This window comes from Myotis davidii, unplaced genomic scaffold, assembly GCF_000327345.1.
Source record: "Myotis davidii unplaced genomic scaffold, ASM32734v1 scaffold944, whole genome shotgun sequence".
NCBI classification, from domain to species: Eukaryota; Metazoa; Chordata; class Mammalia; order Chiroptera; family Vespertilionidae; genus Myotis; species Myotis davidii.
The window spans coordinates 991726-1016661 of NW_006296283.1; the positions used below are offsets into that span (position 1 = coordinate 991726).

Consider the following 24936-nt stretch of genomic DNA (forward strand, 5'->3'; position numbering starts at 1 on the left):
CAAGGGCACAAGCCCGATTGCTGGCTCAATCCCTAGTTGGGGACGTGCAGGAGGCAGCAGATCAATGATTCTCTCTCATCATTGATGTTTCTATTTCTCTCTCCCTCTCTCTTCCTCTCTGAAATCAATAAAAATATATTTTAAAGAATAATAATTAAAAAAATACTGTTATATGGGGGAGAGAAATAAAAGTTACCAAGTCCTTGAGATTGTTAATGAAGGTCTTGAAGCCTTTCAAAAGGTCTCAGCAGCCACAGTTCATCCAGCTTATGTTGTATTAGAAGAACTACAGTTTAGTTTTTCTCAGGCCAGAAGCCCTAATATTTACCCTGTTTTAAAGCGTCAGTTTCACCCTAGTGGGTTGGGTTGCAAGCTCGATCCCCAGTGCGTGTGGGAGGCAACCAGTCGATGTGTCTCTCCCACATCGGTGTTTCTCTCTTTGTCTCTCCCCTTCCCTTCCACTCCCTAAAAATCAATAGAAAAAATATCTTCGGGTGAAGATTAACAACAACAAAAATAAAGCTTCTGTTTCCACATTTGTAAGATAAGGAGGTTGGATTTAATGGCTCCTAGGTTGCCCCAAGTTGGGGAAATTCCTTATTCTGCAATGCCCAGATGTTTTCATTAGTGATGCTCAGCTCCTCCATCTCAATAATATGTTAATCATCTGACCAACTGCTCAGCTTTCCTGCTTTATGAGATCATCACTGCCAGTTCCAAGTACGTTTGGCTGCCAGAGAGCAAACATTCCATGTGTGAACTGGGGATACATATTGCTGTGACAATAGTTCTGGCAAATTTGAGGCATGCTGATTTAATCAAGAACAGCACTAAATGTGGTGCAGTCTCCAACACAGCATAAGAGACCTGGGCCTGGGGCAACGCCTCTGAATTTGCTTTCAGGGCAGCATCAATCTTAATGCTCCAGGGCTTTGAGGAGCCAAGAATCAGAGTCCTAGAAACCTTACACCTACCAAGAATCCTCAGAAAGTTACCAGATCTACCCCCATCTTCAATCACATAGGATTCATCACATCTGAACCATCCTCCGCCTTGTCCATTAGGCCGAGGTTCTACTTGATATGAAAATCCACAGTTGGGGCTAAAACCATCCTCAGGAGGCACTTGGGTAATCCATGTATATTAAATGATTAAAGAAAGTCTCCGCAAAATGGTCATAATCTCAAAGTGACAACCCACACACGGTTTCCAATAGGCATCAGTATCTCCTTATAGGTACCTCAGACCTTCAAATCCATAGATGAAGCAATAGGTTGGGGTGAGGAATTGATTTTTTTGTCTTTTTAGTGAATTCTTACACAATTTTCTGAGTGCCATCATTGAGGTATATGAAATATGTAGAAACACAGAGAAGGGAGGAGAGTGGTATGGAAAGGGTCACATTTTTTGAACAACATCAGCATAGGGGTTAACTATACAGGCACTGTGGGGTAGGTGAAGGTGGGCAAACGGGGAGAGAATGGGGGATGGAAAGAAACTGCTTGGGGTGATGGGAGTACTATGCAGTGTGCAGGTGACGTTTTGTTGAATTGTACACTCGAAACCTGTATAGTTTTCTGAACCAATGTGACCCCAATAAATTCTACAGAAAATAAAAAAAGAATACAGGCACTGGAGTTAGATTGCTTGGGCTTGAATCCTGGGTCTCCCACTTCCTGGCTGTACTGTCTAACCAAAGGCAAATTACTTCAGTTGGAAGCGCCTCAGTTTCCTCTAGTACTATTATGAGGGTGACATGAATTAATTTCTGCAAAGTACTGAGAACAACGCCTGCCCCATATAAGTACTATGTAAGTGTGACTTATTGCGGCAAGTCCTATGCTAACTGCCTTACACATATGATTTGTCTAATATTAACAATTCCTTTTGAAAAGAAAAATATAGGAAATTACTGAGTCCTATTATACTAGTTATAACAAAGTCTGTGACTAGGGGTTTGTATGAAGAAAGAAATATACAGATATATAGATCAAGCCCTTGTTTCTTCTACTAGTTCTTTCTACATAAAGGGTTTCATACTGTGCCTGATTATTGCTTTGTTTTTTGACACCATCATATGAATTGGAAATCTTTCCACATCAGAATATGTAGCTCTGCCTCGTTCTTTTAACTGCTGCATAGTATTACCTCATATGGATATAAGTAGATTATTTACACACCCCTTATAGTGATTGTGTACAGTACAGGATGTGGGAGGAAATAGAGGTGGCAAAGAAGCAGAGAGCATGGTTCCCTAAGAAGCTTGCAACTTTGTGGGGGAATTTGGAACTTAAATAATCTGAGACCAGTACAAGAAGGTATGTAATAAAATAGTAAATTGAATTTCAAACTAAGTGTCAAGGCTAGTGATTTAATAGGAAATAACACATTGTATATAACAATGGAGTTGAGGACCCGCATCCTGGAAGGCCTGTCTGAGACAGAACAAATTTACCCATTAATTCTTCCAGCCTCTTGAAAAATTGCTCAAGACAAGAAGGACAAGTCTACACTCCCTTAACAAGCTGCAACACAGCAGCACACTGGTGTCTCAGCTGGAGGTGGAATGCTGCAGGCCTACGTGTTCTGCAACTTGCTAAGCACGTGGGCAGCACCTTCCTTCTAAAGCTGTGCTGGAGAGTGTTCACACCTCCATCTTCTGGTAAAGGCTGGTGTTGTTCTCCCTGAATCCCAAGTAGTGCAGATCCCTCAAAGCATAGTGACCCTGCTCAAGGAGCCAAAATGGGTGCTCTCTTTTTTGAGGTCCACAGACCATTGTTTGACCTTGCTTCCTTGGGAAGAATTCACAGGGTTGTGAGAGCAGTTGTACCATAGGGCCAAGCTGGGAACATTCTGTGCTTAGGTATTCATAAGCTTTTGCCAAAGCTGTATTTCTTTTACTCCACCCCTCAGTACTAGTCACCACCTAAGTCAGTAACACCTGGTTGCCATAGAGAATTAGATTGTGTCAAAGCCCACACTTGACATTCCTTCTGCAAGGCCCTACCCCGGAGCATTTTAATACCTTAGTTGGAGATAAACCTTTTGACCCTATCCTTGACCTCTTATACTTCTATACATGCCTTTCGATACTGATGGGATAGTCAATAATGGAAAATTATTTACTGGACACTTACTATGTATTTAGCTCTGTATAAAGCATGGGATTAGGATGTTGGGGGAAGGCGGATTATAAGAAAAGTGAGACATGACCCTAACCTTGGGGGCTTAAAACTTTGACACACACACAAGAACACAACACAGTAGATCCTGAAGTGGCATAGACAATATGCCTCACCCAAATCACCTCCAAGTAATCAGCTCTCAGCTCCTTCTGGCAACCCTGGAATGTGAGTTCAGTAAAACAGGATGTCCCAACGTGGCAAACAGATCAACATTTTGTTCACAGAGGTCACAGGAAGTCAGTGTTCCCCTGATCACTTGGGAACCAAAATGACGATTCCATTTTTTTCCTCTAGATTTTTATTTTCCAATACAGAAGAACAGAAAGACTAGTACAATGTCTTTAAACTCTTCACCTACATTCATCGATATTGCTATATTTATTTACTGTATCTTTCTGTATTATACATTCCCACCCTATCCAACCTATTCGAAAGTCAGTTGTAGACATTAGATATAATGTCTACATATATCTAAAAACTTCAACATATATCTTCTCAGAGTGGTAATTTCCTACCTTGGAAGAAATTGAACATTGGTATACAGTTCATATTCACTTTTCCCAATTATCTACACCACAATGCTCTCTAGACTCTTTTCCTTTTTAAAAATTGAAATAAAATCAAGGATTAGTCACTGTATTTGGGTGTCCTGTCTCTTAAATCTCTTTTACTCTATAACAATACCCTAATCCCCACTTTTGTTCTTTCCTCATCTTGACGTTTGTGAAGACTGCAGATCAGTTGTTTTGGAGAATGACCCACAATTTGGATTTATCTGATTATTTCCTAATGATTGGATTCAGATTCTATTTCTTTTTTTTAATTATTGTGGTAAAATATCTGTATCACAAAATTTACATTTTAACCACGTTTAAGTATATAATTCAGTGGTATTGGGTACATTAATAATGTTGTATAATCATATTACTACCACTATTTCCAGAATGTTTTTTGTCATCCCAAACAGAAATTCCTATTAAATAGGAATTTATCTATTAAAGAATAACCCCCCATTTCAATATCCCCCAGCTCCTGGCAACCAAGATTCTACTTTCTGTCTATGAATTTGCCTATTGTAGGCACCTCATATAAGTAGAATTTGATGTTTTGTGTCTGGCTTATTTCAGTTAGTATAATGTATTCAAGTTTCATCCATGTTGCAGCATGTATCAGAATTTCCCTCCTTTTTAAGGCTGAATAATTTTTCCTTTTTTAATTTTAATTTTTTTTTTATTGTCTAAAGTTTTACATATGTCTCCTTTTCCCCCAATTGACCCCTCGCCTAGCCATTCCCACCCCAGGCAAGCCCCCGCCGCCCTAGTGTCTGTGTCCATTGGTTATGCTAATATGCATGCATACATGTTCTTTGGTTGCTCTCTAATCCTCCTCCGCCCCCCGCTACCATTTATCTCTGGATCTATTCTTGTTCATCAAATTATGTTGATTATTATATCCCACATATGAGTGAGATCGTGTGATATTTATCTTTCTCCGACTGGCTTATTTCGCTTAGCATAATGCTCTCCAGTTCCATCCATGCTGTTGCAAATGGTAAAAGTTCCTTCTTTTTTATAGCAGCATAGTATTCCATTGTGTAGATGTACCACAGTTTTTTAATCCACTCATCTGCTGATGGGCACTTAGGCTGTTTCCAAATCTTAGCTATTGTAAATTGTGCTGCTATAACGTAGGGATGCATATATCCTTTCTGATTGGTGTTTCTGGTTTCTTGGGATATATTCCTAGAAGTGGGATCACTGGGTCAAATGGGAGTTCCATTTTTTACTTTTTGAGGAAACTTCATACTGAGAGAGAGAGAGAAAGAAAAAAAAGAGAGAGAGAGAGAACAATTGGTTGCATCCTGACCAGGAATCAAACCTGCAACCTTTTGATGCACAGGACAATGCTCCAATCAACAGAGCCACCCAGCCAGGGCCCAGCTTCCAATTCTAAGGAGGTTTCCAATTTCTCTATATCCTCGCGAACACTTTTCTTTCTTCCTTTTTTACAATAGTCATCCTAATGGGCAAGAAGTGGTATGTCATTGTAGTTTTCATTTGCATTTCCTTAATGACTAATAATGTTGAGTATCTTTTAATGTGCTTATTGACCATATCTTTTTTGGAGAAATGTCTATTCAAGTTGGTTATCCATTTTTGAATTAGGATTTTTGGGTGCTTTTTGTTTTTGTTTAAGTTATAGGAATTCTTTTTATGTTCTGAATATTAATCCCTTATCAGATATATGATTTGAATATATTTCTTGCATTCTGTGGATTGTCTTTTCACTCTCTTACAGTGTCCTTTGATGCACAAAAGTTTTTAATTTTTTTTTCAAGGGAAATCAAGCTTTATTTTCTTGGCTAATAGAGATAAGTAGCAGCTTGAACAAAGCAAATCGGTAGGATCTTCTTTTTCCATACTTTTAGAATCAAATATTCTTAAATACTACATATATTTCCAGTTAATCCAGGATATTCCAAAAAGTTTTTAATTTTGAAGTCCAAATTACCTATTTTTTCTGGTGTTGTCTTGCTTTTGCTGTCATATTCTAGAAATCATTGTCAAATCCAATGTCATGAAGATTTTTCTTTGTTTTCTTCTAAGTGTTTTTGCTCTTAAGTTTAGGTCTTTGAATCATTCTGAGTTAATTTTTGTATATGGTGTAAGGTATAGGTCCAATTTCATTATTTTGTGGGTGGGAATATCTGTTTTTTTCAGCACCATATGTTGAAAAGACTCCCTTTCCCCATTGAATTGTCTTGGCATGCTTGTCAAAAATCAATTATTTCTGGCTATTATTTCTTTGCTCTCTTTTTCTTTGGTCTATTGTCTGCTATGCTCCATTTTAAGAAGTATATGGTCTTTTCCAACCTCTTTCTCATATTTACACCCACTCCCTCAAAGAAAAGGAGAATGAGAAGTCCTAAAGGCAAAATAATTTAATATTTTGGTGAACTGTATTTGAATGCCAGGAAGAGTGCAACATCCTGGAGGTGCCCAATTTTCAGATAAGCATTCAAATTGTCAGTAATGAGGAAGCATTTTATTCTATCTTGAATCCATTCCCTTACTATCTTAGGCACAGCCATTCTCTCCATTTTTCCCCTGTGTTACCAAACTTAAAGGAACCAAGTATGCTTACAAGTCATGTTGTTTTGAAATCCCACATGGGAATGAGACTAATTGTGTGTGTGTGTGTTTCGCCTTTAACTCATAGAAGAAGGACTGCAATTAATCACTAATTGTTTATTGAGCACAATTTATATGGGACACTGTAACATAAAATTCATATACATGGTGGTAGCTTACAGTATAGTTGGGGAGGCTATATCTCTATATATACTATATCTACCTCTTTCTATTTGTCTATCTATCTATGACTTGATAATTACTTGGAAATGGGAAAGGGGGAAATTGAAGTAGTTAAAAAAAATTCCAAAGGTAGGGCGTTTTGGGGATTGTTAAAGAGGAAGAGTAAATTTAGATTCCAGGTTTAGGATGAAGAATACTGATATTAAAATGCAAAGGCAGGAATGAGTAAGCTATCTGGGGACAGTGAGAGGGCCAGCCTGACTAAATGAGAGGGTATGTGTGGGAGAGCACTGGTGCATATGTGGGGTGGGGCTAAATTATGTAGGCTTTTTAAATAACTAAGCAAAGGAATGTGCACTTGATTTAGTAGATAGTAGGACAGCCTTTAAAGTGTTTACATGACATGGTTAATTTTTTTCTAACAGAGGAGTAGAGCACTGGTGTAGGTAGGATAGTCCAGGAAGGGGTGTGAGAAAAATTATTAGAGCAGGGGAATTGATTCCGTTTTCACAGGACTTCCCTGGGGGGAAAAAAGCAGATCTTTGCCCTGTGTCCAGTACAAGACTGAGGTATTTCCCAAAACTTCTTATTGAAATTCACTGTTAGAAAATGCTCTGGACTCAAGATCCTATGTGATTTTGTCCAGATTCAACCTGGCCCCCTAACCTTTTGTGTTAATGGCATAAAATTCCCACTCTTAGCTCTGCTTTGGTTTGGCACTCTATCTAGATTGCCTCACTGTGGTGCCATGTTTGTGAAGCATCCAAGCTACAGGCAAGGCTATAATTTTAGTTCCCTTCTTTTTGCAGAAGGTCAAAGTTTTCTAAAGATATTAGTGCAGCGGTTCTTAACCTGTGGGTCGTGGCTGACCTCTTTGGGGGTCGAACAACCCTTTCACAGGGGTCGCCTAAGATCATCGGAAAACACATATATAATTACATATTGTTTTTGTGATTAATCACTATGCTTTAATTATGTTCAATTTGTAACAATGAAATTGGGGGTCACCACAAGATGAAGAACTGTATTAAAGGGTCTCGGCATTAGGAAGATTGAGAACCACTGTATTAGTGGATCAAATGGAATTGTCTCTTTTTGAAAAGGTACATGAACAATGGGAGACATTGCATTTGACCTTTAGGATCTTCTCCCTACTTCTCCCTCTTCTCCCCTAGATGCTAAGCCTTGTCAGGGCCTAGTACTTTCTCTTCATTCATTGCTTTCCCACAACAGCTGGAAATTGCATGTGATGCACACAAGTGGTTCCGGATGCTCAGTTCCAGACAGGTATGCCGGGGCTTGCTAGATGACATTCGGGAGAGTAAAGAGTGTCCTGTATGCTGGAATCAGGAGAGATGCAAGGACACCCGTGAGCATTCCAGAGCACAGTGTTGGACAATGGCATTGAGGAGCCTCTGGGGTGATTTCCCCCGTGGTCAGAGCTGCCTGCATTTTTACCCTCCCTTCTTGGCCTCAACACTCCCAACACTGGAATTTCTTCAGATGACGATCGTGTTTGGTTTTCAACCAGGACAAAGAAAAGAGATTTCTTTTTCTGTCTGCTTTTGCCGAATGGAATATCTTGGTTCTCCGTGTTTGGTTTTCAACCAGGACAAACAAAGAAAAGAGATTTCTTTTTCTGTCTGCTTTTGCCGAATGGAATATCTTGGTTCTACTTACTGGTCATGCCTTAGACATTGTGGGGTTGGTTAGGACATTAAACTCTGAGCACATAGGACTCCTAGCTGTACTGAATCCTTTTCCATATCCTGAGTACAAACTTCATCCTTCCCCTGACCCCCCAAAGCCCTTCAATCTATGGGTAATTCTACAGCCAATTCCCAGCTAATATTCTACCCATAAATTGTTATTTCAGCTAAACTTTCCCAAACTTGAGCATTCTTACCAAATATTTTGGGCTTCCTCACAATCTAGCTATCTTCTTATCTGCATGCTTTTCTGGTATAATTTTAAAATAGTGAAAAATTAAAGGGTGCACAGTAAGTTCAGCCCCCTAAGGGATGTTGCAGAAATCTGCAGACCTAATTCCAGCCATCCCAGAGGTAAAATTTCTGAGAAACCTTTGTGTTTTACTTGGTATGTGTGTGTGTTTTTTCACCATTCCCCTCCCCCCCCCGCCCCCCGCACTTAACTGAAAATCGTGAGGAACAAGAAAAAGGATTGTGAATCATAATCATTAAAAATAACATGCACACACAAACACACGGAGAGGCTTTGCACTTCCCATTTCTGACCCAGGGCTCAGGAGGTAGAGGCAACTCCAGGTGAGTAAATTCGCAGATGCCCATGCGTGTCCGGAACAGTCCCTGAGGGTCATTAGAGACTGACAAGTGGGGGCGAGGGGGCCAGTCTTCCGTTTTGGTTTTCTTTCAGAACTTTTGTCCAGGGAGCATCCTGTTCTGTTATATGCATACCCACTGCAGCCTTCAAATTGCTAGGTGGAGGACAATACTCAAGTGCCTGGCATTGGGTTAGAAATAGAAATAGCTCTCAGCAGTCCTCCCCCACAAGCCCTTCTGTATTTTGCCTCTCCTTCTCCACCCCACTCAGATCCCCAGAGCTTAACCCCATCCTCACTCAACAGTTGAAGGCATTTTTAAATGTTTTCAAATATACCCTTGATCCTTGCATGTATTTATTAAGCAGCTCCATACCCTCCAGAACATTAGGCATAAAGCTGAGCATCTTCCGCCCTCACACACTGGGTCTGGCCAGCTGGGCGTGCTGCTGAGTTGGGGCCTCTCAGAAGGGAGCCTGAGCCTAGTCTTTGAGTGAGGGACCCAGTAGGGCAGAGGCTGTGCTCCGTGGGGATTTGCATTTTGCAGGCTCTATTTAGAAGCAGTCTTCCTGCTTCTAGAAAGCAGTGGCCCACTCTGGCTGTAATTATGACTAGCAAATCACTTCCTCTCAAAAACTCTATTTTCAGGTTTTTGCTATGTTTTTTAAAATGGCCTTGCAAACAGGTGGTCCCCAGTGCATCCTGTCTCCTGAGGAAGGAGCCTGGGGCTGTTTAGTAAAATGTCACTCTGCTATCTTGGAGTTACCGGAGTTATCTTGGAGGAACTGAGGTAGGGCCTTAGGGACAGCAGGGACTGAAGATTCTTGTTTTCATCACCTCGCCAGTCGGTGAAGTCTTGAGTAGGTTCATTGCGTAGACAGACCTAGAAGACAGGATTCCTGGATTGTGTACCCACTTTCCCCCTAATCAAACCTATGCTACTTCCATCCAGATAGCATCACACAATGGCCAATGGAGCCAGACTACCTAGGTTCAAATCCCACATTACTAGCTGTGTGACCTGCTTGCTCATTGTGTGAACTTGGGCAAGTTCCTGAATAATGGTATCTACCTTAAAGGATTATTGTGAGGATTAAATAAGTTAATACATGCAAAGCGTGTATTCGGATAGGGACTGGCATATATTATAGAACAATATTATGATTATGTTTTTTCTTTCCTTGTCTGTAAAATAAGGAAATGCTGTTATTAATGTTATGCTGGTCATTCTGCACTACGACAGGAAGAGCACCCATTGTGGGCTGAACACTTACGGTACATGACGTTATGAGGAGATGGAGAGGAAAATAAAGACATGCTCTTACCCACTGGGAGGGGAAGGGAGACTTTGCAGAGAGATTCTTAGAGAACATGCAAAAAGGAAAAGAATTCCAGACACTGCTTTCCCTTATGGAGACTGTCATGACACAGAGTCTGTCAGAGGCTTTGGGACCCATGGTCACTTCTCCACCCAGAACAGCGTATCAGTGCAGCCTGAGGATCAAAGAAAGCTGTGGAGGGATCATGCAGGCCTCTGACATGCTCGGCCTTGATCTTTGGACTGCAGCTCCCTGCCTTAGTGATTGGCTTGTCCCTGTGGCGAATCCTTACACCCGAGGCCTCCTGTTTGGCCCAGTGTGTGGAAGGACTGGACCTGGCCAACTGGGATTTTGGCAAGGGTCTCTTGAGCACCTGACGGGCTCCAGAAATCTGCCCCAGGTGGTTCTGGCTCCACCTCCAAGCCTGGCCCACACTCAGAGCCCATGCTCTGGGCACAGTGGTGCCATCTTTAGTGTGCCTGTGGCATTTATGCCCAGCAAGTTGCCTCCACTTCTCTTGAATCCCAGCCCATTCTAGGCTTTTATGATCAGAGTCCTCCTTGCTTTGTCTTATGCATCCAAATCCTACCCAAATCTATCAGGTCCACTTAATCTTACCTTCTCTGTGCTGCACCAGCACAGCTATGGATGAACCCAAGGCAAGGTGGGGGGGGTGGTGGTAAGGGAGTGGGGGGCGGTGAAGGATTAGAAAAGACAGACAAGAGAATAAAGCTGGGGCTAGGTGGGATGCTGCCCTCTGATTAGAGAGGCAGTGCCACGACCTGCAAGCCTAGTCTTTATTTTATAGCTAGATTCCACAAGACAAAGTAAGGGTGTGGTCAAGATGTTTACAATGTTCTCACGGGTTTAGAATCTACTCAATTACATGCACCTGACCAAGCTTTGTTTACTTGTTGCACCTCCTGAAGCTCATATCACTCAGCCACGTGGGACCACAGGTTTGGACCATAAGGTCAAGCTTACAACTATAGCTTATTAGTCCGAGGCTTGAACCTGTCCAAGCACTGTAGCCGCTCTCCACACTTCTCCATGAAGCCTTCCCTGACTGTCCAGCTCACACCACCAGCCTCACTGTCCTAAGTTTCCTAATTACTTATTCCATTTATTTGGAAATAAGAAATGTGCTTAATTATAGTTCCCAAAAATATCCGAGTACCTGTTTGGTTACAAGTCACAGGGGTGGGGGCATTGGGGACAGATCATCTATCAAGAAGTTTAAACTCTAAGGCAGTGGTTCTCAACCTTGGCTGCACATTAGAATCACCTGGGAATCTTTTTAAAATCCTGATTTCTGGGCCTCATCCTCCAGAAATTCTGTTTCTTTGTTATGGGGTGGGGCCACAACATTAGTAACAAAAGAAACAGAATTTCCAGAGGATGAGGCCCAGAAATCAGGATTTTAAAAAGATTCCCCGGTGATTCTAATGTGCAGCCATGGTTGAGAACTACTGCTCTAAGGGGATGGCCTGAAAAAATCCCTATTGTCATATGTTCCTTTTCAGGCCTGATGTCAATATTTAACTAAATAATGATGATGATGATGATGATGATGATAAGTAAACAATTTGGAGTCCTTGCTATGTACCAGTACTGTACTAAAAACTTTCCTAAGCTATCTGATGCCTTAATAGTAGTATTCCTATAAGGTAAGGTTGTTATTAATCCTACCATACAGATAAAGCAACCAAGATGCAGACAGGTTCAATATTGCCCAATGTCAGTATTTGAGTCAGACAGTCTGACCCCATTGTTCATATCTTAATCATGTGTCATATTTTTCCTGAGTTTTGCCTTTTCTGTTTCAGTAGAATGAAACTCTTTGAAGGCAGGCACCTGTCTCATCCTTCCCCACAACCCCTGCAGCATTTAGTACATCCTTGCCTTGCAGGTAGGAGGCAGACACAGGTGTAAGTACTCAATCAGTATTCAGGGATGCCATAGTTAATAGGCCCTGCAGCAGAAAGGAGAAGGGATTGTCCAAGGTTTTTCTTAGTTCTGGGGTGACAGAATTGGGAAAAGAGACCAGGAGTACAGGGCCCAAATACTGCTGTGTACTACCTCTTACTCTCACTGCCTTCTTGCTAACCCAGTTCTTCCTCCATTACCACGGAGGTATCCAGCTGATCATTAGGAAGGCCTCTTCATACCATGGACATTAAGAACAGACCCTTGCCTTAGCCAGTTTGGCTCAGTGGATAGAGCGTTGGCCTACAGACCAAAGGGTCCTGGGTTCAATTCCAGTCAAGGGCATGTACCTTGGTTTCGGGCTCTTCCCCAGTCCGGATCAGGGCTTATGCAGGAGACAGCCAATCAATGTGTTTCTCTCACATCGATGTTTCTCTCTGTCTTCCTCTCCCTCTTTCACTCTCCCTAAAAATCAATGGAAAAATATCCTCAGGTGAGGATTAGCAACAACAAAAAAAAGGACAGGCCCAGAAATATTAGTGACTTCAGGTTAATGCTTACCAGGATCAGGGAGTCCCAAACATTGCCTAGAACTGCAAATGTTCTGTCTTGAGGACAAACTCATCCTGTCTCCAAATGTACCAGCTTCCAGCTTCCCTCAGAATTTCTCGATATTTGTGAAGTTAGTGATTGTGTGTATATATATATATAGTGCGTATACATATATATATCCATATATATATTGGGGTTTTTTTACTTTTATTTTTTCAATTTTATTTTTTAATTAGAGTTCATATTCAATATTATTTTGTATTATTCAGGTATACAGCATAGTATTTAGATAATCATATACTTCACAAAGTGACACCCAATATTTTCAGTACCCACCTGGCACCATACATAGTTATTAGAATATTTTGACTATATTCTATATGCTGTATTTTACATCCCTGTGACTATTTTGTAACTATCAATATGTACTTCTTAATCTCTTCACCTTTTCACTCAGCCCCCCAAATTCCCTCTGGCAACTATCGATCTGTTCTTTTGTCTATGAATCTGCTCCAATTTTGTTTTGTTAATCCTCACCCAAGGATATTTTTCCATTGATTTTTAGAGAGAGTAGGAGGGAGAGGGAGAGACAGAGAGAAACATCAATATGAGAGAGACACATTGATTGGCTACCTCCTGAATGCAGCTCAACCAGGGCTGGGGAACCTGCAACCAAGGTATGTGCCCTTGACTGGAATCAAACCTGGGACCCTTCAGTCCACAGGCTGATGCTCTAACCACTGAGAAACTGGCTAGGGCAATATGCTTCAATTTTGTTTGTTTATTTTGTTCTTTAGAGTCCACATATAAGTGAAACTACCAGTATATGATATTTTATTGTGGTTTACTTATACATCTTATTTCCTCCACTATACAGCAAGTTATTGAAAGCAGAATTCAAATCGTATTATTCATATATTTTTCTATATCCTAGTACATATTTATGCTCCCCCATGTCCCCCACATCCTAGTATCCTAACCTAATTAGAGCTCCAAATATATTTCTTGGATAAGGTAATTTTAAAAATCAGACAATAAATTAGTAGCCAATGTAACCCCAATAAATTTAAGTAAATAAAAATAATGGCATTAAAATCACCAAAAAATAAAAAATAAAGAAAAGAAAAGAATAATTAGTTGGAAGACTTTGAATATGTATGACCTCCCCTTCAATCCTCCTTTGAACAGCTCATACTCTTATACAACCTGTAAAGATATCTAGACAACTATTATTTTAGGGTCTTAGAAATCCAGTCTAGAATTGAGCCCAGCAAGGTAAAATGATAAACAATGAATCATTTGCCTAGTACATTGTAGAGCAGTGGTTCTCAACCTGTGGGTCGTGACCCCTTTGACGGTCGAACGACCCTTTCACAGGGGTCGCCTAAGACCATCCTGCATATCAGATATTTACATTACGATTCATAACAGTAGCAACATTACAGTTAGGAAGTAGCAACGAAAATAATTTTATGGTTGGGTCACAACATGAGAAACTGTATTTAAAGGACCAGAAGGTTGAGAACCACTGTTGTAGAGGAAAAGGATGAAACATAGAGTTCAGGACGGGGGTAAAGGAAGGGCTGTAATAGCAATGAATTTCATTCTTTGAAATATTGCCCAACATCCTGGTATTTGGGGAATTTACCTCCCTCGCCTGATACAAACTGGCCTCCCTAGCCAACCCTGGCAGCCTGGACTGTCACTTGGAGCTGTTGGTTTTCCCCTGAGCCCCTCCAGACCTACTACACTCTCATTCATCTCAGGGCACATATTGGGTGCAAACTAAGCGTAAGGATAGATGCTCTTGGGACCACTGAGCTTGGACTCAAATTGGTAAATAACCACTGGGCTTTAGATTCAGAACTATGCCTTGTGTGCATGGGAAACACCTCCCTGATTGGGGTTCAATCATTCAGGGACTCACAGCATTGAGCAGGCTGAGCGGGCTGCCTCAGCAAGAAGATGAGCTCTAGGAAAAGGTGTCTTCACACAGGATCTGAAGATAAAAGGAGAGCTGCCCCAGTGGGTAGTTGGGAGGATGGGTGGAGCTGGGAGATTCTTCCCAGAGATGAGAGCAGCTTTCCATTTTAAGGACTACAGGTCTGCAGGCCCACAGTTCTTAGGATGGAAACTTATAAAAACAGCACTGTCAGGAGGGACTCTTCAATCTCCAGTGGACTCTGTTCCTAAGCCTCTCTCTTGGTTCCTTTCACCTCACACCAGCTACCCAAAGAACCTAGCCTTGAAGCAGTCCACCTTTGTGTTGCTCCCTCTTAGAGCATGCAGCCTTTTCCCATTCAGTGTCCCAAAATCTAAGAAGCCTATAATAACATTTGGATAAGGGGATATTAGAGGTCCCATTAAAAGTCGTATGGGAATTTTAGAGCTTACATCTATGGAAAACCAAGAGAAGATAAATTTAAACTTGTTGAAAGCAACCAACACTAAAGCAGGATTTCTTAACCCGGGGTCCATCAATCCCCAAAGAAGTCTATGGCAAATCCAAGGGTGGACAAACCAATGAAATTGTGTGTAAAATTATATATGTATGTGTAGGTGTTGCTGCATTTCTTCTGGAACAGGGCTCATAATCTTTATCAGATTCTTTTTTTTAAATACGTTTTTTTTTATTGATTTTAGTGAGAGAGAGGAAGGGAGAGGGAGAGAGAGAGAGAGATGAAACCTCCATGAGAGAGAAACATCAACATGGATTAGCTGCTTCCTGCACACCCCCTACTGGGGATCAAGCCCGCAACCCGAGCATGTGCCCTGACCAGGAATTGAACTGGTGACTTCTTGCTGCATGATCCACGCTCAACCACTGAGCCATACCAGCTGGGCTATCAGATTCTTCATTGAATTCTATCAGATCTTCTCAAAAGTTAAACAAAACAAACAATTTTTCTAGAGGATAAAGGTGGGAGTAGGGTATCAGGGGAATTTGGAGGACATTCCAGCTCCTCCCACTTCCCATGTGTTGCAAACATGTGTACAGTGGGAAACAATGACAAATACAGGGAAGTGACGGGTCACTTTTTTAAAAAGACCTCCAAACCCTGAGAATTTCCAAGATTTTCTTATAAAAGTTGTCCTCCTCTCCTTAAGTAACACTACTCTTTCTTACCTGTCCCTCTTCCTTCCATTTTGTCTTCACTGCTACAGGAGAACCTATTCTGGCAGCTGCTACTTGTTCAACGGGATTAAGGTTAGAAGGGAAGAGGTGCTTGTTTGTCAGTCTGGAATGAGGAGTCAGGGTCCAGGAAAGGTTGAGTATGCTGTTTATGTGATTCAGTAATTACCAAGCTTTTCAAGCTTACAACATTTCAAAAACACCTCTGGATTCCTCGAAGGAATTGTAATTATACTTTCAGTATCTGTGAAGGAAAAATTGCATGCTGATAAAAAGCTACTATGCATTAAATAATCCTTTAATATTTTAAAAATCACAGCAACATCTGTGTGTGTTTGAAAACTAGCTCAGCACCTACCTGTGAGATGAATTATCTGTTTGGGTGTAAGCAGTGTTGGGTGTGCATCAGGATGCAAGGCCCCCATGCTGTAACTGAGGACCCTCTCCCACTCCCACAAAGTGGGAATCACTGGTCCAATTTAATGTCTCCACTTTATAGATGAGGAAACTTTGGTCTAGGAAAATGAAGTTCCTAGTAAGGTAGGATAGAACCCATTCCAGAACCTATTCCTCCTAATCATCTCCTGGGCTCTTTGCAGGATGCCCAAGCAGCTATTAATGCTCTTAAGGCATCCAGTCTCCCATTGGCCCTGGAACAGCCTCATCTCCCACACCCACAACCACACTTGCCCCTCTCTTCCCTCACTGAGAAGTCTCCAAAGGTCACCTAAGGGAAGAAATGACTCTTGAGAGTTTTCCAGAACTAGGAAACAATCAGACAAGAGAGTCAGCTGCAACACCAGGTCTTGGCCATAAACTGGAACACAAACTGTAACAATGGCTGTCATGGGCTCTGGGTGCCAGCCAAGGGCTTATCCCAACCTCATTTAGTCCTTACAGCAACCCTGTGAGTTAAGTATCATTATCCTTTTCATTTACAAACTAGTGGCCCGGTGCACAAAAATTGTGCACTGGGGGTGGGGGTTGGGGGTGGGGTCCCTTAGCCCGGGCCTGCGCCCTCTCACAGTCCAGGACCCCTCGGGGGATGTCCACCTGCTGGCCTAAATCAGCAGTCAGAGATCCCTCTCCTAGTCCAGGGCTCTCTCAGTCCAGGATCCCTTGCTCCTTACCATCTGCCTACAGCAGAGCAGGAGAGGCTCCCACCACCGCCACTGCACTTGCCAGACATGAGGCCGGCTTCTGGCTCCTGCATTGAGCGTCTGCCCCTTGGTGGTCAGTGTGCGTCATAGCAACCGGTCGTTCCACTGTTCAGTCAATTTGCATATTAGGGTTTATTATATATGATGAGGAGACTGAAGCTTAAAGAAGTGAATGACAATGGCACAGAGTTACTAAAGGCCTCAAAGATAGGATTCAAAGCCAAGTCTAAATTGAGACCCTGAGATGGTGGCCACTGTGCTTCACAGGACTATGTTATGCAGGGCTGACTGGGCTCAGATTCTCGCATCTTCTTTAGGACTAAATTGTTTTGTTACCCCTTTACTCAGGGAATCATCCTAAAACTAGTCCCAGTTTAACAGTAATGTGTAACCCTCTCTCTTCCAGGAGACGGAAAGTGTCTGCCACATCTTCTAGGGACCCAGGTGGATTCCATGGACAATATTTAATCCTTGAGGGCAGAGACACCTACTTTTTAATATTCTAGTTCATAAGCCCTGTACAGGGGGGTTGGAAATGGTGAGTTCCTGTGCTCATCTACCTCTGCTCAGGCTGTTCTCCATCCTAAAATGCTCCTTCCCCAGTTCACCGATTAATGAAAGAGTATAGCCTAAGGTAAAGCTTCCTCTTCTTCATGAAGCTCTTCAGGACTCTATGAATCTGTTTTTTCTCATTTTCTCTTTGGCCTTAAACACAGCTTCTGCTTTTTAACTCTTTGTTGTTGTCCTCACCCAAAGGTATTTTTCCATTGATTTTTAGAGAGAGTGGAAGGGAGAGGGAGAGACAGAGAGAGAGGAGCATCAATATGATAAAGACACATTGATTGGTTGGGTCCTGCACGCAGCCCTGCAACCGATACCCTTCATGGGAATCGAACCCAGGACCCTTCAGTCCACAGGCTGACTCTGTGGGCCAACACTCTATCCACTGAGCCAAACCGACTAGGGCTGTTTTTTAGCTCTTTTGACTAATGTGTAAGAGTCTTATATCCCACCAAGCTTTTTGAAAGCATTCTGTGACCCCACCCCCCCATCCCCACCCCAAGTGCCCAGCCCCATACCATACACTACTAATAAATACTTGCTGAATTAAATCTGGTGGTCTTTAGAACAAATGTCCTCCCTCCTGGACCATTTATTCTGGCTACAGCTTCCCTCTAAAGTAATTGGTGTTTCCCCTCTCCCAATCCCTACCCAATTCCCCGTGAGGCTCATGAACTTTGAAAGGACTGGGATGTGTTTTTGCTGCCTTGTCAGAAACAAGCCGATCTTTCTGAGACTCTTTTGTCCGTGGCTCCGCCTGGAAGACATGACTCCAGTGTTTCTGCACCTGAGCAGGGCTCTCATAAAGCCCGAAGAGACCATGCAAGGCTTTAGCACAGCGGTTCTCAACCTGTGGGTCGCGACCCCTTTGGCGGTCGAACGACCCTTTCACAGGGGTCGCCTAAGACCATCCTGCATATCAGATATTTACATTACGATTCATCACAGTAGCAACATTACAGTTAGGAAGTAGCAACGAAAATAATTTTATGGTTGGGTCACAACATGAGGAACTGTATTTAAAGGGCCAGAAGGTTGAGAACCACTGCTTTAGCAGCTCAGTCTTTTAAAACCACCAGAGTCCAGGCAGTGGGTTCAAGGCAAGACACACAGAAAGGTGTGTGCACTGTTCTTCAACACTCTCATCATTTTCTCAAGGGCTCTTGTTAACCAAGTGTGTTTGCCTTTTCCTCCCAAGGGAGGCTGAGAACCTCTTTATCTCTTCAGACTGAGACTGGACGTCTGGGGTAAGAGGCAATTCATCTCCTGATCCAACGCTGCTGTCTCCCCAGAGCCCAGGACTCTGGCATTGTGACTGAGCAGGCCCTCCAGCCACAGTGCTGTAGACTGACCTTCATTGGGTCAACCTAAACTGCTGACTGAAGCCTGCTGGGAGTCTTGAGCAAGTCATACACCTCTCTGAACCTCAGTTTCCTCATCTGTAAAATGGAGAGGTGGGCATTGATCCCTAAACTCCTTCTTGCACTAATGTTCCAGAGTTCTAAAATAGCACTGCCTTCCCAGCCCTTCCCCCACCTCTACTCCCAGTCCCCACTGTGTCCCACAGGATTATTAACCACACTGTAGCCAGGGCTGGACCTTGGCATTGTTCCTACAGGTTGGGGTAGTTTTATTGACAGAACAGGGTTAACATTATCAGCACCCGAGAAAACTGCAGAAGGGCACAGAAGGGTCTTTTATGACATTTGACATTAAATCAATAAATCAGATTCTCCTCTAGTTACCTTTGGAAAATGCTTTATTCGTTTCCAACTACCAGAGTACTATTACTCACTGAATAATTTTAAAAAATATTTATTTGCTTATTTGAGAGAGAGAGATGAAGAAAGAGAGAGAGAGAGGAAGGGAGAGTGTGTGAAACATTGATTTATTGTTCCACTTATTTATGCATTCATTGGCTGCTTTTTGTATGTGTCCTGACCGGGAATGGAACCCACAACTTTGGCATTTCAGGATGACGCTCTAACCAACTGAGCTACCAGCCAGGCCACTGAATAATTTTAATAACAATAATAATATCTGAAAATTTTACCTCTTCTTTACAGTTTATAAAATGGTTTTACATCTACCACCTCCTTTTTATTTATTTTTTTATCCTCATCCAAGGATATGTTTTTATTGAGTTTACAGAGAGAGGTAAGGAGAGAGAGAGACATTGAAAAAGAAACATCAAGTGAGAGAGAAACATCAATTGGTTGTCTCCCACATGCACCCTGGCTGGGAATTGAACCTGAAATCTTTTGATGCACAGGACGGTGCTTCAACCAATGGATCCACCTGGCCAGGGCTCCTATCTTGTTTTTAAAACCTCATGACAACTCCATGTATAAGATAGGGATTATTATTCCCATTTTGCAGACCAGATAAATAGGTAACATAAGTTACTCAACCAGAATGATAAAGCTGAGAATGGATGTACTGTGTCCTAAATAGAAGCCACAGGGACCTAGACGCCAGGAGCAAATGCGCACCCTTTTCAGGATGATTACTTTACCGTGAGAGAACTCAGTGTGAGCATTTGAAGGAACCTCTTGATAATATACACATTATATGCAAATAATATGAAAACTTGGTTATGGAGTTTTGAACTAAGAGATTGCTGGTGTTTTGCAAAGGGACACTGTAGTGCCCATTCCATTCCTTCCCACAAGCAAGAGCAGAGAAGGTAGAGGAGATTGTGAGGGAAAGGATACGGGGCCATCTCCAGCCTGCTTTGTCCTTTCTTCTGATCGTTTTGTGTTGGAGAGAGAGAGTGGAAAGGGATGTAGGGATCTTTGGCCAGTCAAGACCTTGGGAAAGAGGAAAAAGCTCCCTATGTATGGCCCCTTCCCCTTCCTTTTCCCACCCCACAGCTTCTGCCTGGAGCGAGGCAGGATCAGAGAACCCTCTTGAGACCTGCATTTCCTTCATGAAGCCCAGGGCCTCCCACTATGGAAGGGCAGCAATGAAAGTCTGCCGTGGGAGCGGGAGGCTCGGCTGCGATCTCTCCCACACACCACAGGTCTGATTAATGAAGGTCATGCCTGCCGTGACTCAGGCTCACTTCTAGAAAGTGGCCGAGTGTGATTCTTTTCTCTAGAAAGGAAAAGACTGAAAATAGTGACCACGTTACACTATCATCACCCTGAAATTGGACAAAGGATAATGAGGTGATGCTTAAGATGGTAAAGCCGAAACTTCACACTCATGCTCCTGTCTGGAGAGTAAATCAGTTGAACTCCAGGTACCTCTTCTGGAACTTTATATTCTGTGCCCTGGGCCCATCAGAAAGTACAAGTCGGAGGCAGGAAAGGCACTGGGTGAGGCAGGAAGGGCTGTTTGTTTTGGCTCTCCAAGGAAGACCTGCTGATCTGAATCCATCGGGTGACTATAGGGCTGTCGTCAACATTTCTTAGAAAAGACAACCACTCCAATTTCATTTACCAAAGGCCAGGAACGTCAAACAAATTAACTTGTTTAATCCTCACAACATCTCTGTAACAGAGGAACTATTCTGAACCTCATTTACATGGGGTGAAGGTCAAAGTCACCAGCTAGTAGGTGCTCAGGGTGGGTGACCCCAGAGCCTGCACTCCTGGCCAGGGCACAGCACAGCCTCCATGTGGGAGCTGGGTGTGGACAGAGGTCTCTGGGCACGAGACTTTGAACAGCAATGCCCAGAGAATGACCAGCCAGGTGCAGGCTCAGGCTTGAGGGTGACTTTAGAGCCCTTTGCTAGGAAAAGGGCCCTGGCCCACTGCCCCACTATAGTTACCCAGCCTTTGGGGCTAAATAAAGAGAGCCGAGGTGAGGAAATCAGCACATCCTGGGGAAAGAGCAAAGAGCAAATGCGCAGACACCATGGGGCCTGGAGGCCGAGGGTCAAGGGCACCCGGGAGCCTGGCTGAGGGCTGTGGCCAGAGCCACTGCACTTGGCTATGTGAGCCTCCACCTGCAGTGGCCTCCTTGGGAGCTCAGGGGACCCTGAGAAAAAGCACAGGGGCCAGGCTGGTCCTTTTATCCAAGGAGCTCGAGAACTCTGCAGACACCCCTTAATTACAAGCCCAGGAAAAAGGGGGAGGCGAATTGTGTTTTGGCCAGGACACTTACCTCATCAGCTATTGTGAAGACAGGTCTGGGAGGCAGAAGCAAGGCTGGGGGCGGGGGTGGGGAAGGAGTAGGAGGCAGGGTTAGAGGGCTTCTCAGCATGGACTAGGGTTTTAACTGCAAGGGAGAAGCCTGGGGAGCCTTTGCAGGGACAGTAGGCTTTGGCTGCACATGTTCCTCCCCATTGTCTTTCTTCTGACGTCCTCTCAGCATGTCCCAGGCTTCTGCACAACCTGGCTTAGGTGAGAGGACCCAGGACCACAGCAGGGGCAACACACTCATTTTTAGCATTGCAAGTGCCAGCAGCTCTCGGCACTTATTTTGGAAGATGAGCACGCAGGGATTTTTAATCCTTTGTTAGAATAACTAGGGATTCTTTTCTCCAGATTTAGGTCATATAAGAGGCTGCCAGCCCTGGCTGGTGTGGCTCAGTTGGTTGGGTGGCACCCTGTGGGAGGCAGCAGATCGATGTTTCTCTCTCTCCCTTCCTTTCTCTAAAAATCAATAAAGTTAGTTTAAAAAAAAGAGCTGCCGTATGGAAGGGTATATTCCCTTTTGGACAAATTTTAAAGGGATAGGAAAGGAAAACACTACGCAGTTTCCTTACACCATTCAGAAGTCTAGCTTCTAATTTATAAATTGGTAGATAGATTCATTTCATAGTCAAGAAGTCCCTGATCTTGGCATCTTGGCCTCCTTCCTATTTGGAGGGGTTGAGTTTCCTGATGAGTCCTGTGACAATGTCATTGTTGTCCCTGGGACCAGAGCAATCACATTTTTCTCTGAAACAAAGAGAACACCTACACAGGTGATTTTCTGGCAACTCATTCCTGAAAACTGTGCTGCCACCACCCAAGGATCCAGACAAGTATCCTCCTCAGATCAAGCCCTCTCGCCATTATAATTATCTCTAATATAGAGATTATGTCTATAATAGAAATTTTATCTCTGTATTTCTATGTCTATATTGCTACTCCCCCCAAAAACCAGAGAGACCATGGAAGTGCAAAAATATCCTGGAATCCCTGCTTGGCCTCTGTGTTTAATGTCAGAGTTATGAGCTTGTGAGCTCAATGGAAGAGGTCAAGACCTCAGGCTCGCTTACGTCTTTCACCACTCTTAGGACCACAGCCTCCTCACCCAAGGCCTGTCTTTGCGTGACAGCTGTTTGTTTTTCATAGGGCACTGACAATGCATGCCACCCGGCTTGTGAAGGCATAGTCCTGCCCTTAGGCCTCTGGGAACCTGAGCTAGAGAGGTACTCAGCTCTGGGTGCAAACACAGCTCAAAAGGCAGGCAGGCTGAGCCCTGAGATGCGGGGCCTTTGTTTCCTTCTCTGTGGAAAAAAATGAGCTAACTACATTACTTCTTTGAAGAAGCTGGCACTCAGGGGGAGTAACCAGGATGTCCTTTGATGGGGATAAGAGAGAGGCCCGAATCATGTTAGGGTCAGGCACTAAAGAATGCCTGTAGATGGAGGAGGGAAGCATGGCCTAGGCAAGTGGGAAACAGTGGAGGTAGAGAGGGAGGGAGGACAGGCCACTAGAGGAGAAAATGAGAGGGCACAGCTGGGAGAAGAGTGCCATCTGCTGAGCTTCCCATGGGCACCATGAGGCACACTGCCCCTTCCCCACCAGCCCAGCACTGACTGACCCAAATCAAGCCCTGGTGAGCAGGTGCCCATGGAGAAATCTGGAAAATAAAGGCAAAAAGGATTGGAAAGCCTGATCTTTGGGAGGCTCAAGCCAGACCAACCGATTCCTTTCCTAGTATCATTCCTACTGGCTGTGGGTCTGGGTAAGTTCTGTTACTGTATTCCCGGGCAAGTAGTGTTACCTGTACTATGTGCTTATTCTTTCTCAACTTCACCTTCCTCTCCTAGAAAATGAGTTCTTAGAGAATTTAAATGAAATGATAGCTGGTAAGTGCCTGACACAGTGGAGGTACATTCATTTCTCCTTCCAGGGAAGATAAGCCATTTAGTCTTTAAAATATACAGTGACGCCCTAGCTGGTTTGGTTCAGTGGATAGAGCATTGACCTGCAGACTGAAGGGTCCCAGGTTTGATTCCAGTCAAGGACACATGCCCAGGTTGCAGGGTTGGTCTCCAGTAGGGGACATGCAGGAGGTAGTCAATCAATGATTCTTTCTCATCATTGCTCTATCTATCTATCTATCTCTCTATCTCCTTTTCTAAAATCAATAAAAATATATATTTTTAAAAATACATGGTGAGATTTAGAATTAGAGAAAAAAGTCATTTTACATTTTTCTGAGAAGGCACAGAAACGACAGATGTAACACAACTGTCACAGGGGAGTTGCTCATCAGTTTGTGGGAGCTATTCCTGGTGTGCCAGAGCACCTCCCAAAGTCAGGCCAGCCAGGGATGGCAGGGGAAGAAGAATGAGGCTGGGGTCCAGGGCTAGGGTCCCAGCCCAGGCTCTGCCAGTGAACTGTGTGGCTTTAGGCACATCACTAAGCCTCCATGAACACACTTTGCCTGATGCCTTTTGCCCCTTTTATCACAGATTTGGAATCTGTGATTCCATAAGGCCTGCTTAGCACTCCTTGCAAAATCTGTGATTGATCTGCTAGCCAATCAATCAGGCAATCAGCCTATCTGCTCATTTAGTTCAATTCCAAGTCTTTTATGGTTGCAATGATGGAAGTATCTAATGTGCTAGTGGCTGGGCTGCAGAGGCATGGCTTACAAGGATAGCCAGATCTTTACAAAGATCAGTAAAGACTTGTACACTTTTAAAACATATATATATATTTTATTGATTTTTTTACAGAGAGGAAGGGAGAGGGATAGAGAGTTAGAAACATCGATGAGAGAAAAACATCGATCAGCTGCCTCCTGCACACCCCCCACTGGGGATGTGCCCACAACCAAGGTACATGCCCTTGACCAGAATCGAACGTGGAACCCTTCAGTCCGCAGGCCAATGCTCTATCCACTGAGCCAAACCGATTAGGGCGAGACTTGTACACTTTTGATTACAGGTAACAGAAATGAACCTAAAGCATCTAAGGCCAAAAGGGTCCTATATGGTATCAGGGCCTCCTCCAGGAGCGATGTGCAGAGTGATTATGAAGGCCATACCAAGGCCTGGAACCAGAAAGTAGGAAGCCCATACCAATCCAGGCAGCTGCTTTTACTCTGTCTCCCTGGGGGCACCTGGCCTCTCATTTTTGCTTCTTCCTGTGCATCTCGGTTTGTGCAATCAATTGGATAGCAACAGTGAGTCTCTTTTGCAAATTCATGAAAGAAAGATAGAGAGAAACATCAATGAGAATCATTGATCAGCTGCCTCCTGCACGTCCCCAACTGGGGATTGAGCCCGCAACCCGGGCATGTGCCCTTGACCGGAATCG

General features: G+C 43.3%; 1 protein-coding gene and 1 long non-coding RNA gene across 2 annotated transcripts in view; one reads left to right on the top strand and one right to left on the bottom strand.

The window, feature by feature from the left end:
* The window catches only part of NINJ2 (ninjurin 2), an 84664-nt gene that overhangs the window by 18996 nt on the left and 40732 nt on the right, over window positions 1-24936 (top strand). The window lies entirely within an intron of this gene.
* Window positions 7503-10772, bottom strand: LOC107184316. The gene is made up of 3 exons (XR_001515133.1): window positions 10736-10772; window positions 9565-9681; window positions 7503-7839 (listed from the first exon to the last, which is right to left on the bottom strand). It is a non-coding gene; the product is annotated as an uncharacterized LOC107184316 (long non-coding RNA).